Here is a 12,477-nt window from a genome sequence, read left to right on the forward strand (position 1 = left end):
AGAATAAGAATCTTATTTACAACAATACTTTTCCATTCCTACTCGAGTTGCGACGTCCTTTTCCAATATTCAAATTTTAAAATAAATAAGTAAATTTATCGATCTACTGTCTCCTCACAAAATTTTTTTTTCGAAATAAATATATTTGAAGAATTTATGAACGACACCTTTTTCCAACATTCAAATTTTGTCTCTCTTTGATTAGAGAAAGAGGAACATTTTCTCTAAGAAAAACATAAAATAAAAATTTTCATACTCGAAAATCTCTTATTAAATTACATAAACTTTTCATCGACAATCTTCACGAAGAAAGTAAGTATCTCATTTACAATAATATTTGTTCACCTACTCGAGTTGCGACCTCCTTTTCCAATATTTAAATTCTAAACTTTTCGAAAAAAGAAGAATATATAGATTTACAAATTTTCCTTTCGAAAATCTAAGATATACATTCGAAGGATAAAATTTATGAATCACGATATTCTTTTCCAACATTCAAATTCTCTGTTTTAGATTAGAGAAACAGAAACATTTTCTCTAAAACAAACATAAAATATAAATTTTCATGCTTGAAAAATCTCCTATTAAATTTCATAAACTTTTCATCGACGATATATAAAATACTTCGCGAAGAAAATAAGAATCTTACTTAACAGTACTTCTCCACCTACTCAAATTCCAAACGCTTTAAAGGAGGATCTAAAGGAGGGATTGACCGACTAACTAACACTGGTTTGAAATAACAAACAAATTCGCGTATGAAGGGAAAATCAGCGAGGAGAGGCACGCGCGATCGGGTGTCCCTCCCCGGTGCGATTTCGAGCACGATCGAAATTCAAAGAGGCACGGGGTAATGGAGCGTGGATGGACGAGGCGGGGCGCAGAGGACGCGAAACAATGTCGACGTTGCGGACCGGTTGCGTAGCCGATCCTCCTCGCGTATTTCAGACACGTACTCACTTACATAGGAAACGTCGTTCCAGCCACGAGTTTTTTTGTTCGTTCTTTATCTTTTCCTCTCTCGCGTTCCACCGCGCCTCCCCACCCCTCCCCTCCTCTCCCCTCCCCTCGCTCTCCTAGAAGCTGGCCGCCTCCTTTAATAATTGTCCGATGGCTCTCAATATTCGAGCAGCGAAACTCTCGATTCTACTTCATCGCGCAACTACTACCGTGCATCTATAACTTCTTCGAGCGCGTATCATTCTTTGGAAAACTTTGAACGTTGCATTCGTTGAATTGGAAATCAAGTATATATCGGTGGGTAATAAATAGTAAGTATGAAAAATAAAAGAGGAAAAAGATATCCGACTATTTAAAATGCTGGCTAATATTCCATAAAAAGTGACATTGTCGATGAGAAGGTTGAAGCACTGTTGTACGACCTCTCGGTGAAGATTAAATATTTCTTTCTTCAAAGAGGAAGATAGAACTACTGAAATATTTTCATTCGTCGAAGTATTATTCGACAAATTGAACGATAGCAATACGAACTATTGTATAGGATTCGGAGAAGGGGGAGAAACGTGTATCGTGCGATTCATTATTGATCATTCAATTAAAAAAGCGTGACAAGATAAATTAATTTCACTCCACACTTTTTACAACTCGCGTATACACACCGACTCGAATCATCCGCGGATTAATTAATCAACGTCCGTACGCTGCGATATTCGCGAACAACGGCGAGTTCTCATCACCCATGTAAACTGTCCACACAGAATTGCACGCTTCGCTCTTAATTTTCACGCTCATTCACATTTTTATATATCAATTTCGATATTGACTCGACAAACGAGAAAAATAATTTTCATTTTTTGTTTTCTTTTCTTCTTTTCCAATTTTTCGACTCTGCACTCGACAACACTCGATCATTCACATTTTTTCCCCCTTTACTTTACTTCATCTTCGAAACACAATTTTTCGAACCGTGCAAAATCATTTTCCCCCTTTCCCCTTCTCGAACGAATTCGTGGAGGGAGGAGAAGAGGGGAAAGTTGAAATTCGAAGGATCGTTTCGGACGTGCGCGGGTGAAATCGAGTCGCCGAGCTGTTTCGCGGCGGCTGTTTCGAACGATACTGGCCGCTGGCGGGCGCAAGTTCGCGCCGAAAGAAGCGCGGCGGACAACGAAGAAATGGAAGAAGCGTCGCGGCGTGGAGACGAGAAGCGGAGAAGACGCACGTGTTCCCGCGCGTATGTCAGCTGGAGATGTTTGCTCGCGACCAGCCGATCCCTCCGCGACCAACGTGACGTCCTCGATTTCTGCGAGAAATTCCAATCGTGTTCTAATGCAACGCCGAGGGAATAAGAACAACATTTTCCTCGAGTAAAAGTCGAGATACAAGCCAGCCTATATTTCAACGCGTTCCTATTATTGTCTTTTATTATTTTTGTACGAAGTGGAACTTTGATCGCTTTTAATTTTTTTCTAATGGAAAGAAAAAGTGAAAGCGATAAGTGGCGATAAATAAAGTAGATTATTTCAAACTTTATCTGTCTACGGATATATTCGATGTAAATATTAAACGATAAAAATGTGGATGATTATGAATCGATATATATCGATATTTCGATTAAGATATGATATTTTTATGAATTAAAGAAAATGTAACGTAAATGATTTAATCGCTTTATCTCTACGTCTGCTTTATGATTTTCAATCGATATAAATTTCCCTTTAAAAATATTCCATATCTGAAAACAACTCGAATAAAATAAAACATATATATTCCTATAGAAATGTATAAATTCTACGCCAAGTGTACAAGAAAGTCTTCGACTCGCTGGCCTTCTCGCGATTCTTCACGAGAAAGGGATGGAGAAGCAGGAGAAAAGGAAAGAAAACGAGGCGCAACGTGTAACATTGTATTCAAGGTGGAATCGTATAATTCGAATTAATCCCCTCGCGACGATGTCCTGTAATTACACCACCGATATTCCGTGAAACCTCACCTTTTATTTCCTTGGCTCACGTGCTACGATTTCTCATGGGTCGAGTTCTGAACTTCTTTTGGTCCGATACGGAATTCTTATTTCCGTTTCGAAGCTGGCTGCCGGCAGCTTGGGCAAAGAAGTTGCTCGGTTGCGTTCTCGGAAACAATTTCTAGCGCGCATGCGCAACAATGGCGCAACTAGCGCGCAAAAGGGCTGATCACCGTGCGAAACGATCTCGTTTAAAAAAAAAAAAACGAACGATTCGAGAAATTTGTGGTAATTGCTATCGATAATTAACCGTGCATCTTGGAATCAAAACGTCCAGGAACGTCAAGATGTTAGAATTCTTCTCGTTTTGTCAAAGAAAATATTTTATTCAGTTATGCTGTTACGTTATAATCACTTTGTGAGCTTTTGTTTTTTAAAATTAAATCGATCGATTCCACTTCTTGTGAATTTTCCAATTGATCAGATTAATAATCGATTAGATTAAATAATTATTTCTATAAGTGAATTTAATATAAAATGACGATATATAATTATAAGTATAAATCGTAGTGAATTTCAAGATAAGTGTTACCACTCGGTGTCTATATTCGTTTGAATCCCCACTCTCGTGCGTATACGATGTGCAAAAGAATAAACCTTATAGAATATTTCCTTACATTAAGTTCAAAGTTCTCCTTCTAAATTAAATTATTAAAATTTATTAAAAAAAATAATGCTTATAACACTATCGTTATTTCTCCTTCTGTTTTACAATTTTTCGACTTCTTTTTTCTTTTTTTAATTTTAACTTTATTAATAAGATAGAAATTTGAAAATCGAAATTTTACCAACTGACGATTCTTTTTTGTAACACAAATTTAGGAAATAAGAGACGGCAGTAGACACTGGCGCGCAAGAATACGACTGGATGCGTACGTATATAACAAGGCATAGGGTTAAAATACTTTCGGTATCCAGTGTGCATCTGGAGGCGAGGCGGGACGAGTGTGGCAGGCAGCAGTAGATGAAACGCAAAAGAAGGCAAAGTGGCGTCCGGTTGTTGATCCGGCTGGTCGGCGCACAGAGGCGCGTGTGTCGAGGGGAAATGCGCACTCGCTGATCAACCTTCCTCCGCGCAATCTTATACGTCTACCAGCGCCATACCTCTCCACTCCGATCATCGTTCACTCTGAACGTCTTCTCTGTCCCCGTTTCGCCGCCCTTCCCTTCGATCGATATCGCGATACAAATTTAACGGAATAACAAAACGATTCAACAATTTTCTTCATCTCCAAGTTCAATTTAAATAGAAAAGAATTGTTCCTGAATAATAACAATTTTTCAGAGAAATAATATATATATTATTATTGCAATTTGTAATTTCTTTCTCGATCTGTTGTGAATCAAAATCGAGGGATTACTAACGAATATAATTTTTGTGTTCTGCGATACAAATTTAACGGAATAAGATTCGAAATAATTCTTTGATCACTCCAAGATATTGGATACGAAAAGTTACAATTTCTAAGAAATAATATATATTTCTCTTTACATTCACTCTAATGCACTTTAATTTGTAATTTCGTTTTCTTGATTTGTTGAGAATCAGAATCAAAGAGATAAAAGGATTGTCAATGAAAATGATGCAATTTTTGTGTTTGCTTTAACGTCTACAATCAACTCTCCCACGAATATACATTTATTGAAAAAAAAGTTAAGAAACGATTATCGAATTTATTTTGTATCTCTCTTTCCTCGAGACGAGCAAGCTTGAAAAATAACAGAGAAAAGATAATAATCTGTAAAAATAAAAAATACCCTTTTCTCTCTCTTTTCTATCGATAAATAATACAAACTATTATTAAACGAATGGAAGAAACACGTCGGCTTGCGAATTATTAAAAAGTGTCAAATAACACACATATCACGGGGGGAAAAAATCCCCGGTAGCAAAATTTCAATATTTTCAGAAAATTGAAAAAGAATCATCGAGTCGTCGAATAATCACGGCGATACAACAAATTTAAAACGAAAATTGATCGATAATCGGCGGCAGTTTAAGAGCAATTCCCCATTATCCATTTCCCCTTTGTGCTCAACGAGGGTATCCCGTTTTATAGTTGCAGTTTCATTTACGAGTTCCGGAACCCGATGCAATTTCCACAATGAATTCGCTGCTCGACAAACGAGCCATGGAAAGAGAAAGAGAGAGAGAGAGAGAGAGAGAGAGAGAGAGAGAGAGAGAGAGAGAGAGAGAATCGTGATATTCGGGTAAAATTCGTGGCCCGAGTGGATCAATATTTGCAGGAATCGGTCGAATATTGGCCGGCCGGATTCACAAACGGGTAGCGAGAAATCGGTCCGATTTGGTTCTGGATGGTTTTCGAGACGGCGAAAGGCGGGCACGTATGTTCGAGTGGCGTTGTTGAAAGGTGTTAAAATTAGTTTTCGCATCGGGGAATGGCGATTTACCGACCGAGAGAGCGGTGGAGAATTCGGTCCCGGATGAAATCAGGGGCCGAAATTAACCGATCTTCTTACCGATCGAGTGGCCGATCTGGGCGTTTGCCAGTCCGTCTAATTAGGAGGGAACGCGTTTAATCTTCTTCTCCTCGGTTTATCTCCGCGTGGCTGTTAAACACTTTCGCGCGCTCGAACCGAATAAACACGCGCGCGCCCGCTTTTCTTTTTCTTGGCTAATAAAAAAGAACGATAACGATAATGACGATACTCGAATTTCAAGAGACGAGAATTTATTTCTCCTGCTCGTCGAAGTTTTAGTAGATTTGTTTTTAGTAAAAATTAGGAGGATTTGTTCGATCTTCTCTTCTCGCCGTATTTTATTATTATTGTTATTAATTAAAAAATGGTATTAATTAAGAAGAAGTGGTTATTACGAGCTTCTTTGGAAGAAAGAATTTAAAGAGAGATTTGCGGTTTATATATTATTAATTGAGGAAAGTATTATTGAAGTTGAAAACTGCAAACTGTTCTCTCTAAATGTTGTAAAATTGAGATTGAGATCGAATGATTCGGTTAAATTTTGAATAACTGGTTAAATCGTAATATTTCGCCACGTGTAAATTTTCAACAATTTTCCCCTTCTGGCTATCACGTTCGTTATATAAAGTGAAGCATAAAGCGAAGCCGATTTAAAGGATAGACGTGGTTTGAAACGTGGTTGAAAGAAAATTGAAAAAAGAAAAAAAAAAAATTCCACGAAAGTTAACTCGATCTGTTCTTAAAAACTTCAAAAAAAGTTTTTAAGAACTTTTTTCATTCATTTCTACGAGTGTAAAAATAATCAACCATGATATAACGGTTTATAATTACAAGGAAATAAAAATTTTCTAATTAAAAGAGAGTCATAGAGAGTTGAATAATTCGATTTCGAAAGAAGACAACAAAAGTCTCCACAATCCACGAAATCTTAATCAAAGGAAAAAAAAAAACAATTAAAACTATTTCCTCGTCGCAAGAATCCCCTTTTTACCTCTTTAGAAAAGAAACTACTGAATTGCTTCGAAGACTTTTACCCCAGGTTCAAACTTGAACCAACAAACTTTCCAACTTTAAAATAAAATCTACGCAAAGAAACTAAAATTCAAAGACTCTTATCTCAACGACTATTTAATATCAATTCGAATCCACGAATATAATCTCCATTATTATTTCTAATATCTGCAAGAATATCGAGAAAAATCCCCTTTGGATCCTCAATAAAATCGATTCTCAATAAAAGCGAAAGAAAATGGCGCCCCGAATACCGTTTTAACGAATATTTCCCATCACTTGTTGGACAAGTTTTCAACGAGGTCGATGATCGTGGAAAAACGAATTACGCGGACAGAGAGAGAGAGAGAGAGAGAGAGAGAGAGAAAGAGAGAGAGAGAGAGAAAGCTCGAAATCCCGCGTGCAAGGTGCACTCGCAGGGAGAGACACGTGCTCGCCAGAAGCGGCGCGATCTCACGCCTCGATGATCCGGATCCCCCTTTTTGCTCTCGTCTCGATGCGCCTCCCGGGATAAAACTTTGAAATTTCTTCTTCTGACGTTAATGGCATCGCCCGAAAATGATAAAAAATACGCGCGCTGCTGGAATCGATATCCCGTTTCTTCGTCCATTATTATTATTATTATTATTATTATTATTATTATTATTATTATTATTATTATTATTATTATTATTATGGAAAAATGAAATCTTCTTGATTTCTCGATGCAACGAAAGGGAGAAGGAAATTTGTATACACTGCCTTCTTGTATTCCCGTTTCGTATATTTCATTTGGAAGTTTATGTAAGAAGGATTGTAAGAAGATTAGTTTAAAATATAATCTTTTTTTTTTACGAAAATAAAAGAGTATAGTAATAAATCACGATGAAAGCACATTTTCGAGAAATTAATCGATTTTAATTACCACCCGAAATTAAACTATCGTATTAATGCAAGAAATATCGATGTTATTATTTTTCCATAAATGAGTTAAATTTGGTTTCTAAATAATTCTACGTAAAAAAAAAAAACTTCGATTCTCGAAACTTTAGAAAAACGGCAGAAATCGAGTCCATAAATGACATTGATACCAGGCCGCAGGCTATGCTATTTATTTTATCAAAAATATAAATTTCCCATAAATTGCTGTTCACAATAGAAGCAAATATCAAAGGATATTTTAAAGTCAACGATACGTGTATCTATCTCTCGTTGTTCTCAATCGCGCAAAAAAATGGTTTCAGGATGATGACGAAACAACCTGACTCGCTCACTTCTTTCTCACATCCATTCACAAGTTGGGCCGAGCACAAGTTTTGGTCGAAATTCGTGAATATCGCGTGGCGGTGGATCGACTTCCGGTTCTCGAGAAGGAGCTTAAACGAGGCGTGTACCGATGCCGCTGGAACCTGAAAGAGAATGAAACGAAAAGCGTGAAGCGTGGGGCACGAAACCACTCTACGATCGATTTTTCTCTAGTGGATCGTCGAACGTGCCTGCCCGCCATCTTTCTTACTGGACGAGCAATTTTTTCCTTTCTCTCTCTCTCTCTCTCTCTCTTTTTTTCTTTTTCTCTTCTTCGGAGACCGCGTCTCGAGACCGTGAAAGATCTTTCACTTCCTCTCCGGCTTCGAGTTATACGCTCGATTAACGTGGCACGTGGAACGAGTTTAAGTCGAGGATAACAGTGGAACAATTACTGGGAAAGATTCGAAAAAAGAAAAAATAACGCACGACACGGAATCGTGAGAAAAATCGATGATCGAAATCGAGAATCTTATTAATATATCTAAAAAAAAAGAAATTTATGTGTAAATTAAGAAATAAATGTTATTTGTAGATTTCGAATTGATTTGGGCAATAAGAACGCATCCCTTGAAAAATTAGAAGAGAAATTTTGAAAATTAAGCCAATTAAATTGATTGAGAATTTTGAGAAGGAAGTAGATTCATTTTTTGCAAATGAATTATTTAAAAACAATCTAGTTTGTGTAAATTATATTGATTTTTATTTAAAGAAAAAAAAACAAAAGATTTTAGACTATTTTGCGAAACAAGAATCTATTGCAGAAAATGAAATTTATGGAAAGTCAGTGAGATGAATTTAACTGATTGAGAATCTTAAGAAGAAGTAGATTCATTTTTTTTACAAATGAATTATTTATAAAACAATTTAATTTAATAACTATATAGATTTTTATTTTAAAAAGCGAGAGATTTTGGACTGTTTTGTGAAAGCCAGGAAGATGAATTTAATCATTGAACTGAATTCGAATAATCTCCAGCTTTCGCTCTTCCACTCTTCAGTGCGTGTACGAATCAAAGCACACCCTACCTAAATGTAAAAATGTGAGTGAATTCGTCCTTATTCGGGAACAGGTGCGCGAGAGGAGAGGTGAATCTCTTCGAAAAAAGATTCTGAGATTTTTGAGAAAAAAAAAAAAAAAAGAAAACTTGCGAAGATTAACGATTCGAGGCGGTTTCAGGCTCACCTACGAATCACATATATTGTATGCGTCGAATACTGCGCATCAGTATCGTAATTTTTACGTCACCGAGAGAGAACCTTCTCATACTTACAACCAAGCGCAAGCAAACAAAGTTTACTTGCCCCCCTCGAAGGAACAATAGCATTATTCAAACTGTCTTTTCAAAGTTTGGAAAAGCGTATCGTATCTTTTTCGGTTGGCTGGATGCAAAGTGGCTTGAAGATACGAGAGAAAGAGAGAGAGTTAGTTCGACCGTGAAATCGAGAAAGATATCAATTTTTGATATCGTGAAATATCACGAGCTTGCAATGCGAATTCCATGTTACATGGAACAAAAATGAAATCTGGAAAATGAGAAAAATATGTCGAATACCGATACGAATAATAATAATAATAATAATAATAATAAATTTAAATATTCTATAGTACTCGACAAACCTTTCAAATTTCACATATTTTTTTTTTTTTTATTTTAATCACTAGTCGCCGAGAACCAATTAACACGCGAGATCATAAAGAGTTTTACTCGTGTTAACAAGGATATTTTTTGGAAAATGTTTCTCTCAGTAATTCGAGACAACCTTTCTTTCAGGTAACGCGAAGGTTACACCTTATTCGCCTTTCACACCTTTGCCGGTAAAATGACGCTCAGGTTCTTATAGCAATCCACACCCGAAGTACAAAATAGGGAAGAGAGAAGCAAATATCTTCAACGGATATTTTTTTAACGATACACGAAATATAAGGGCAATATTCAATATTCACGAAATATTAGTTATAATCGTGGAACAGAGAGAAAATAAAATGAATTTTATTTTACTATAATATATCTATATACTCTCGTATGTTGAAAGTTATTTTAACAAATAGATACATATGAAAGCAACGGAACAAATATTATTCGTATTCGTGGAATCAAAAATCGGATATATAAATTTTATCACAGATTTCGCTTTTATTTTATTCCAGATCCAATTTCGGATGCTCTTGTATCCGTAAAAACATTTTAAAAAGGAACCGAAGACAGCGGCGCGATACTCGAATATCATTCATATCAACGGAACGAAATAAAAGAATATAAATGTTACATCTCTCAAATTTTCGCAACGTGTTCGAAAACGAAATAGAGCGGATAAAAATCTACAATGGTTGGAGAGGCGTGAAAGCGAAACCGGGTAAGATTTTCGAACGCCGATATATTCAATAAGCGAGGTTATGGCCGCGCTCAAAAAAGGCAACGTACCCGTAATTCAAGCCTGGCGAGCAATATCGAAGATCTACCGAGGTGCACCGCGACAACCTGCTTTCGTATTTCATGCGAAACAGGTGGATATTACCGCCAATGCATCACCGAGTCTACCAACATCCAGACCGACATTGCATCCGCAAATATTCGATCGTTCGTTATTTATTTTATCCGCATTTGCTTTACCTTCGACAAATATAGTATAAGCGTACAAATGTAGCGAATTAACATTTGAGAGTATCTCTATAGACGATTCCACGTAAGTTGTTTGATTGTTCGGAAAGTAGTTTCGTTTTTTCACACGAGTGTCGCTAGTCGAACGTTTATCCAGCCAACTTCATTCTAAACCGTATTGTTATTATATATTTCGAGAGTTGGCATTTCATGATTTATTTGTAAGAAAAATTTGTTCGATTCTGTGCCTTTTTAATAGTAATTTTTAGTAAAGTTTTGAGTAGTAAGAATATAATTCATTTAAAAATGATTAGTCAATAAAATCATTGTTAATGGCTGAAATTGAAATAATTGAATATGTAAAGAAATTTTTGTAGGTTATGTAAATTATTTTCGGATGAATGTAATTTACACTTGATTGGCCGTCGAACCTTTCACCATCAACGATTAAGAAGCAACGATAATTTCTATTCGATAGCTATTTTTTTATAAATCAGCGTTTGTCAGCGTTTTTCACTGAAATAGGGCGATATTTAGCTTCGATGGCAATATTTTAAGAAAGTAGCACGTAGTAAAGGTGTGCATCGATAACACGGGCACGAGATAAAATGCCTTTCGTTTTAAAATTTATTCAATGAACTTTCATTTCTTTTTTCTTTTTTTTTTTTTTTTGTATTTACATAAATTCGTGAAATCAAAATTGATACCACGTTATACAATTCTGCCAATTCAATCTTTACAATTCGTCGGAATTTCTTAAATTTTAAATATTTAAAGACGAAGAAAACGAACTGAACTAACCAAAAAATTCTAACAAGAAATAAAATATTGACATAGACGATCGTTTGTCAAAAAAAAAAAAAAAATACAGTCATTCCATTCATCTATAACGAAAAACCAAAATTCCTCAAAAAAATCTCTCCTTTTTCCATTACCAACAACACGAAAACGAGAAATATCGAGAACGATTAAAAATTCCCCCTCTCCTCTCGATGAGGAGTCCCTCCTTTCTCCATATTGTCGCTCTCGACGTTCTCGAGAGCCTTCTTAATATCCGCGCAGGACGATGGCAGCGAGGGGAGGGGTGAAGGCGCAATAATTGTTTGTCCTCGCTCTTCCACTTTCCTCTCCCTCCGCCCTTGTTTCGCGCGGAAGAATAATTTCGCTCGCGTAATTTCCCCGTGACGAGCCGTGAAACTTTCCGCGAAAGGGGAATTCGTGACTCGGTTATCTTATAAATCTTGGCCGTATTCTTTTAGAACAAGAGATCTCTCTCTCTTTTTCTTTTCCTCCTCTTTTGAAATTGCAACTGCAGGGACGAAAAGTAAGGGAAATCGACTCGAATGTCGATGATGCTCGATGAGGAGACAAGGATGGTATTGGAATGTATATGATACGGAAATTAATGCGATGTGGTAATAAATTAAAAGGTACTTGGATACAATTCCTTTTAATTTAATTGTGTAATTGGATGAAAATTGTACACGATATAACGAGAAATAGAAATTTAACTTAATTTTTGCGATAAATGGATATAAGAACAATATTGATCTCCCATATTCGAATAAGTATTTTATTCTCAAATAATTTTTTTAAGTATACGTGTCTATTCTGTGGAAATCAGATGCAGAAAATTGGATCAATTGATCCAAAACGTGCGAAAAATACACACGAATTTCACAGCCCTAAAAATTTGAATAGAACATATTAACCTAAATATCGCGTCAAGATAGGATAAAAAAAACTTCGAAATTATCGATCGAAACGATACCTAATGTACATAAAGATATGAAACAATTTCTTGGCAGAAGAAAAAAAGTTGAAGCACAAAGATAAAAAAGAAAAAGAGAGAGAAAGAAAAGATATTCAAACGAATAATATATAAAAAGATCGAAAATAATTTTCAATTATTCCCCCCTAAACTGTGACAACGCTAAACAACGTGAAACGAAATGAAACAGGAGAGGGTGATGGTCTGGAGCCAAGAAGAGGGAAATTTGTCGAGGAAAGAAGTTGGGGCATTGGAGGATAAAGGAAAAAAATAGAGGAAGAGGGAAGAAAAAGGGGAAAGGATATAATAGAGGGTACTTTGCGGTGAGCATCAGCGAGGAATAACCCCGACTTCCGTTAAGAGTGTATTTCCCATTCCTCCTCCTC

The 12,477-nt window shown here is 36.2% G+C and overlaps 1 protein-coding gene across 1 annotated transcript in view; it reads right to left on the reverse strand.

Moving 5' to 3' along the window:
- Positions 1 to 12,477, reverse strand: part of LOC122718717 — a 226,721-nt gene that overhangs the window by 207,882 nt on the left and 6,362 nt on the right. The window lies entirely within an intron of this gene.

The sequence above is a fragment of the Apis laboriosa genome, unplaced genomic scaffold (genome assembly GCF_014066325.1).
Source record: "Apis laboriosa isolate Shangri-la unplaced genomic scaffold, ASM1406632v1 scaffold68_cov148, whole genome shotgun sequence".
Taxonomy (NCBI): Eukaryota; Metazoa; Arthropoda; class Insecta; order Hymenoptera; family Apidae; genus Apis; species Apis laboriosa.